This window comes from Palaemon carinicauda, chromosome 33 (assembly GCF_036898095.1).
Source record: "Palaemon carinicauda isolate YSFRI2023 chromosome 33, ASM3689809v2, whole genome shotgun sequence".
NCBI classification, from domain to species: Eukaryota; Metazoa; Arthropoda; class Malacostraca; order Decapoda; family Palaemonidae; genus Palaemon; species Palaemon carinicauda.
In genome coordinates this window covers 11,802,899-11,810,398 of record NC_090757.1, presented here as the reverse complement: position 1 = coordinate 11,810,398, position 7,500 = coordinate 11,802,899, and the positions used below count along the sequence as shown (strand labels likewise).

At 35.2% G+C, this 7,500-nt stretch overlaps 1 protein-coding gene across 2 annotated transcripts in view; it reads left to right on the top strand.

Annotated features, from left to right (window-relative positions):
• LOC137625848 (uncharacterized) overlaps nucleotides 1–7,500 on the top strand; it is a 197,763-nt gene that overhangs the window by 141,356 nt on the left and 48,907 nt on the right. The gene's annotated exons all lie outside the window — the stretch shown is intronic.

Here is a 7,500-nt window from a genome sequence, read left to right as displayed (position 1 = left end):
ATATATATATATATATATATATATATATATATGTATGTATGTATGTATATATTCCTTTCTGAGAGGGGGGGATACTTTAACGTGATGAAAGGGTTTGTGGTCTTAGTTTGAGTGGAGAATATATGGCAGTATTTAAGGCAATGTCCTGTTTTTAGGGCATTGTCACTGCCATTCATGAGTGACCTTTAAACCTTAATCATGTTTGTTTGCATAAATGCTTCCTTTCAAGTTCTTGGCTCAAATTATATACTCTCTCTCTCTCTCTCTCTCTCTCTCTCTCTCTCTCTCTCTCTCTCTCTCTCTCTCTCAGTGGAACAAACGCCTTAGAATACATTTCATTCATATTCCTCAACCATCATATTTCGTGTCTCAGAATTAATGAATCTATCATCATTATGTGAGATTTGTCGTCGCTCTCAACATCACCTTCTGGGGCGTTTTGCTATATCAAGTTTTGTTCTAACTTTTGACAATCAACGTACATTTGCTTCTGTTTACATGTATTCTTCCTAATTCGTTTCCTTCATCTGTTTTTTTATTTTATTATGTAAATTAGGTCAACATTTCATACATGTCATTGTTGATGGCTTACTAACTGCTCACTTTTCCTTTTGTACGAAGGTCCCTCCTGATTTTGTTCTCTCATCTGCATTTCTCTCCTTTATCTTATTCTTATTTCACACTGTAGAAAAAAAATCGTAATTTCAATCGGAAATTCTCCGTAAAAGTATACTATTCTCAGCCGTATTTAGTAAAATACAGGCGACCGTAATTTTCATCCTACTTTGTTCTGATGTTTTACGGTTTGGTGACCGTAATATCACTCCTTCACGTCAGTATATTTGTTTTTAAAACGGTAAGTGCCTGGCAACATTTATTCCGGGATTTTTTTATTTTTTTTTACGACAAATTTTTAAGAGTACAGATTAATAATATTTTTCCTCAACGGACTCTCCATTACTAATATAACCCCTTTCGGGAAACCATTATTCGAATAACCTTCATTTTTATTTTCTTAGCCTTTCTTACTTCTCAGTTGGTGTTCTGGTCATGTCACTGGAGAAGTTCTTCCTTTTATCGAGTGGTCTCGGAAGACCCAACGAGCCATCTCTTCCATTATTATTTGTTACCTCCGCCAGGAGGTTATGTTTTCGGTTCGGTTTGTTTGTTTGTTTGTTTGTTTGTTTCTCTGTTTGTCTGTCTGTCTGTGGACAACGTAGAGGCCACATTTCTACACGGAATCACTTCAAACTTGGCCAAGTAGTTCCCCAATGTGTATGGAAGAACTGATTAAATTTTGGTCAAGGTCACCCCAAGGTCAAGGTCACAGGGGTCACTGGTGTCACTATGACATAAGTGGCCATATCAAGAGACAGAAATAAAGCACTGACTTTTGCATAAGCCAACAGGGAAGTCCTAGTCCAGGCGCAACCCATGGGTGATGTTCAAATTTATAAAGGTCAAAGGTCAAGGTCATATTGGTGCATTATATCAATGTCATATTAAGTATCAGTGGCAAATGAACAAAGATCACTTGAAGGTCAAAAGTCAAGCAGGTCACTTGAAGGTCAAGGTCACGTGAAGGTCAAGGTCACGTGAAGGTCAAGGTCACCTGAAGGTCAAGGTCACGTGAAGGTCAAGTACATTTGAAGATCAAGGTCACTTGAAGCCAAGGTCATGTGAAGGTCAAGGTCACGTGAAGGTCAAGGTCACTTGAAGGTCACGTGAAGGTCAAGGTCATGTGAAGGTCGAAGTCACATCAATTCATGATTCTAGGACATATGGCGCTCTAGGTCACCTTGGCGGAGGTATGTCCTCTACGAGGACCATGTCCGCGTTCAGGACTTGCTCACTTGTTATTATTGTTATTATTATCATCTTTAGAGATTGTCCGAAAGAGACTGTCTTACATGACATGTCATGATTGGCAGATGCAAGGGACAGTGTCATTGCCCTAGCAAGCGGGACAATGCCCTAGAGACTGACCATATGTATAGAAGATTAGCGCCAAAGTCCCTTCTCCACACAAGCTAGGACCAGGGTGTGCCAGGCAATGGCGGTTGATGACTCATCAGGTGAGACCTATAGGCTCCCACAAACCTCCCATCCTTCGCTTAAAAGGATGGTTAGATTGCAAACACTAAAAGATGTTATTGAGCTTGGGCGGGTTTCGAATCCTAGTCCAGTAGAACGCTAGGTGGGGTCATTTTTAAATAGGCTCTTAAAAATTTTTTATTTCTAATATTTACCCTTTTTTCCTCACGAGGGGAATCTCTTCCCCACAACCTCCTGTGTGACGTTTACGACATTCTCTGAAATCTTCACTTATTTTCATTTCTCTTGGCCGTCAACAAAGTCCTTTTTGGCTCTTGTATTATTTATATGGTCTTGTACTCTTCTGGTATTTTAATCTCAAAGGTATGTTGTGGGTTATTGATACTCTCTCTCTCTCTCTCTCTCTCTCTCTCTCTCTCTCTCTCTCTCTCTCTCTCTCTCTCTCTCTCTCAGTGATACCACTGTGGCTCGAAACTTAAAAATCACCATTTTTTTTGTACTGGTTTATAAAGTGGTAAATGTAATTTAATTTGCTAGCCCTGTATTTTTTATTTAATTTCTAGCATTGACGCTGAGATTATAACAAAAAATATATATAGTCTTGTTTGATAATTAAGAATCTGTCTGTTCTGGTTTATAGTTTTTGGTGTACAGTAATTTTTTTAATCCTTTTCTGTTTTGTAGGAATTCCTCATGTATGTTCAAAACCTTGTCTTTTGAAATCATAACCTTTTAGGCTTCTGTTTGTTCAAAGTATTCAAAGGCAAGATGTTTATCTTCCTTTTTTATGAAGAAAGAAAACAAATAATTCTCCGGCTCCTTTTTTCACCCAACCTTGAAAAGACGGTACGCGATAAAGCACGACCCCACGTCGAAGTTTGCTGGTCAAGTGTTTGCTAGAAAACGTTGCCTCGTTTTTAAGTATATTCTTTGAAGGTTTCTTCTTCTTCTCCTTATGTTTCTCGTCTGGGGAGGGCGATTATGCTTAGAAAATAAGACCTAGATTTCTTTCTGTTTACTTTTTTTTGTGTTTTGTTTTCTTTATGGTTTCAGAAGCATGTGGGCTACAAAAGTAGTTTTTTCTAGTATTTTTTTAAGAGTTTTATCGTGGCTTTTGTTTCTCAGGCTTTGCGTGTTATCATTGCTTGTTTTTCATGAAGATTGTGATTTAAATCTTTAATTATTTATTTTATTTCATAATCTATGTTATTCATTTAGTCGTTTATTTGGACAACAATAAGTTTGTATGTAATCAATTTAATAATATATAAAATGTTACCATATAATTATCACTATTGTTTTAACGAATTTACATTCCATAATCAGTAGGATTATTTTCATCATTATCTTATATTGGTTCTTTGGCCACCGCTGGAGAGAGAGAGAGAGAGAGAGAGAGAGAGAGAGAGAGAGAGAGAGAGAGAGACAAAAGCAGGTAGATTCTCCGTGTTCAGGAAGAAGGTAATTGATTTAGTTTAATATTCTGAGTAGCACCTCGATTCTTGTTGTTGTGAGGATTATTATTATTATTATTATTATTGTTGTTGTTGTTGTGTGTATATATATATATATATATATATATATATATATATATATATATATATATATATATATATATATATATATGTATATATATATATATATATATATATATATATATATATATGTATATATAGATAAGTAGATATAAATATGTATGTATACGTGTATATATAATATATATATATGTATTTATGTATGTGCATATATATGTATTTAATATATATTAGACTCTCATATATATATATATATATATATATATATATATATATATATATATATATATATATATATATATATACATATATATATGTATATATATATATATGTATATATATATATATATATATATATATATATATATATATATATATATTTATATATATATATATATATATATATATATATATATATATATATATATATATATATATATATATATATATATACCATATATCGTATATCTGGGTGGGGTTCTAGGCCTGAGACATGTAGACACGGTTCTCACAAAATTCCACGCAACCTTTGACCTATTCACTGAATTATGTACTTGATGGTTTAAACCACCTTTCTGGCCAAAATAAGGTATATCATTATGCACAGAGCCGGCAGACACAGCCAAAAACATTCAGAGAACCAGCTAGAAAAGCTAAAACTCTTTTGATGTTACATCTACGAATACTCGTATGAATGTGTGTTTGTATGTAGTTATATACATGCATATTCATGTGCTGGTAATTACAATCTTGTTTATATTTATGTCTGAATTAATGTGAATACAAGTCAACGCCCTTTTCTCGGACACGTGTGTAGGCTGGTACAGGGGATGATGGCACAGAGCCATAATTTGAGTGTTCTCGTATACCAAATCCCACACGACACACCTGGCCAAAGTATTTCTCTCTCTCTCTCTCCTCTCTCTCTCTCTCTCTCTCTCTCTCTCTCTCCTCTCTCTCTCTCTCTCTCATTATTTTTACCTTCTGTGTTATGTTGTTTTATTTCCTTCTATTTACATCATCATCCACATTATGCAACTCTTCTTGAACTGAACCACAATAATAATATTGCGATTGATTTGCTATTGAAAATTTTTCCATTAAATGTGAGAGAGAGAGAGAGAGAGAGAGAGAGAGAGAGAGAGAGAGAGAGAGAGAGAGAGAGAGAGAGGAGAGAGAGAGAGAGAGAGAGAATTTAAAACCAAAACGTCCCATATTTATAAAAAAAAAAAACTGAACTGAAGAACTATTAAATCAGTCTGTGACAACTCTCTCTCTCTCTCTCTCTCTCCTCTCTCTCTCTCTCTCTCTCTCTCTCTCTCTCTCTCTCTCTCTCTCTCTCTCAGTATATAAGCCTATTCGTGCTCTTTTTGAACTGTATAAGTTGGTCAAGAAAGAGACTATTTTGGTAGGATTTGCTGAAGTTAAATTAAATATACATTTTTTTTGTAATGTTTTTCCATTTTAGTTTAAGTTGTCTTAATTTTTTTTAGGGATTAAATGGATCTAAATGGGAGTTTACAAGACTATTATCAATAATATCGTTACTGATAATACTATCCTGTTAGGATTTGCTGAATTTAAATTGAAAGGTAATTGTAATTGAATAATATTTATCCATTTTAGTTTAAAGTGTCCCAAAATCTTTATTTTCTTCTGAAATTAATTGACCTAAGTGGGAGTTTACAAAATTATTGTCGATAATATTATTGTTAGTAATAATAGTAATTTCAATCTTTGGGAATGTTCTTAGCATTTTATACACCGATTATGGTTTTTTTTTTATCATTTTATTAAGCATTCAGATTTTAATAGAATTTATTTAAATACTTAACTGTCTTCTCAAAAGTTTGGTGCAAACATTTACCGAATTGTAATCGTTAACATTAAAATGTGCATTTCAATTAATGATTGAACGTGTTTAAATATGTCATACCATACGTGTTTAATACACGCTCATACACTTATAATTAAAAAAAAAAACATGATTTTTTTGTGACATTGTTGCTCTCAACTGTCTGTATATAAGCTCGTTATCATATTGAATAAAGTCACATATCTCCCGCGGTGGTAATAGAAAAACCTGTTTAAGCTTGCCATCGCATGTTTCATATTGGTTGAATTTTTGTGACATTGTTGCTTTCAACTGTCTGTATATAAGCACGTTGTCTGTTGATTAAACCTCACCTGCATTCACCTCTCCTCTCTATTTACATCTAAAACCAACTTTGTCACAATGTCTTCTGAACTGTGTTTTTCAATATCTGAGATTGCACTTAAATATGTTCCTCTTAAAAAGTTGACTTGTAAGTTCATTATTTATTTTTAGTCATTAAACAAAAAACACTGTCGTCTCTTTCAGTATTCCTCCCTCCACTCCACCATTCATTTCCGGTGCCTCAAATCTGAGAGAGAGAGAGAGAGAGAGAGAGAGAGAGAGAGAGAGAGAGAGAGAGAGAGAGAGAGAGAGAGAGAGAGATGGTTAAAGCTGCTGTCGCCTCTTCAATGCATTTGCGAATCTCTCTACCTTTCTTCCAACATTGGCCCTCCCCCCTCATCCATACCGTAGGGGCCGGGATCCACTCCCCCCTCCCCGACTTGTACCCGTCTCTCCTTCGTGTTTGTTGGGCCTGTGATCTTCATTGAAAGAGGACACGGTGCATAACCCCATTTTTCTGCTCCAAGATTTTTTCCAAAAATATTTTTCTTTCCTGCAAATCTTCCTTCAAATATTTTATTGCCAAAGTATTTGTGATGGTCCATTGGAAACGTACCTGGTTGGCTGTCTGTTGGACTGGTGTTTTAGAACCGCTCAAGCTCGATAGTTTCTTGTAGTGTCTGCAACCTCATCATCTTTGTGAGATAAGGATGCGGAGTTTGAGGGGAGCCTATGTGTCTACCTGCTGAGTCATTAACAGCCGTGGCCTGGCCCTCCCTGGTCCTAGAATTGGTGGAGATAGCGCTTGGGCGCTGATCATGCTTTTATGTGGTCAATCTCTAGGGCATTGTCACTGTCCCTTGCCTCTGCCATTCATGAGTGACCTTTAAACTTTTAAAATGACATTGGTGCATAGAAATCAGTCAATTGTTGGTATAAGCTGTGAAATAAATCAAGGAGCACGCATGGATTGAATAAGCATTTATTATTATTATTATTAGTCGCTAAGCTACAACCTTAGTTATAAAGGCTGGATGCTATAATCCCAAAAGCTCCAACAGGGAAAAATCGCCCTGTGAGGAAAAAAGTGAGGAAATAAAGAAACTACAAGAGAAGTTATGACCAGTTAAAATAAAACAATTTAAAAACAATTTTTCAATATTATATTTTCATACTTTTCCCTCACAGTATCTTTCTGGTCACGGTGACCATCATCTTTGCGACGCAATGTTACATAAACGAAACCCGGAGCCTTTTTACAAGATCTTTGCTTATTCTCTGTACCCAGAGACAGAAGAAATTTCCTTGCAAGAGCAGATGCTGGAATTCTGATCCTGGAAGCTCTGGATTTTCAGTCTATTGAAGTGCGAGTCGCCCTGGAAGTGGTGACTACATTTGGCATAGAGGTATTTGCACCTTCCAACACTTCCTGCATCGATATTCTATTTTGATAACATAGCGTAATTTTTTTATATCAAGCGAGTACAGTAAAGATTATTACGATCTTCATAGTAGAATATTTATACGCATTGAAACTAATGAAAAAAAAAATACGACAACGATATCCAAACTTATGGCTGATTACATGAATTGGACAATTTGCCTGACCGAGACCTTCACATTTTACTTTGACCTTCCAAAGTTTTATCATTTCCCGCTTTTTACATAAAATTTAATCCCTGCAAGTTTCATTATGCCATGATTAAAATTGAAGCTAGGAAGCTTTTCACAAACAAACACACACACACACAC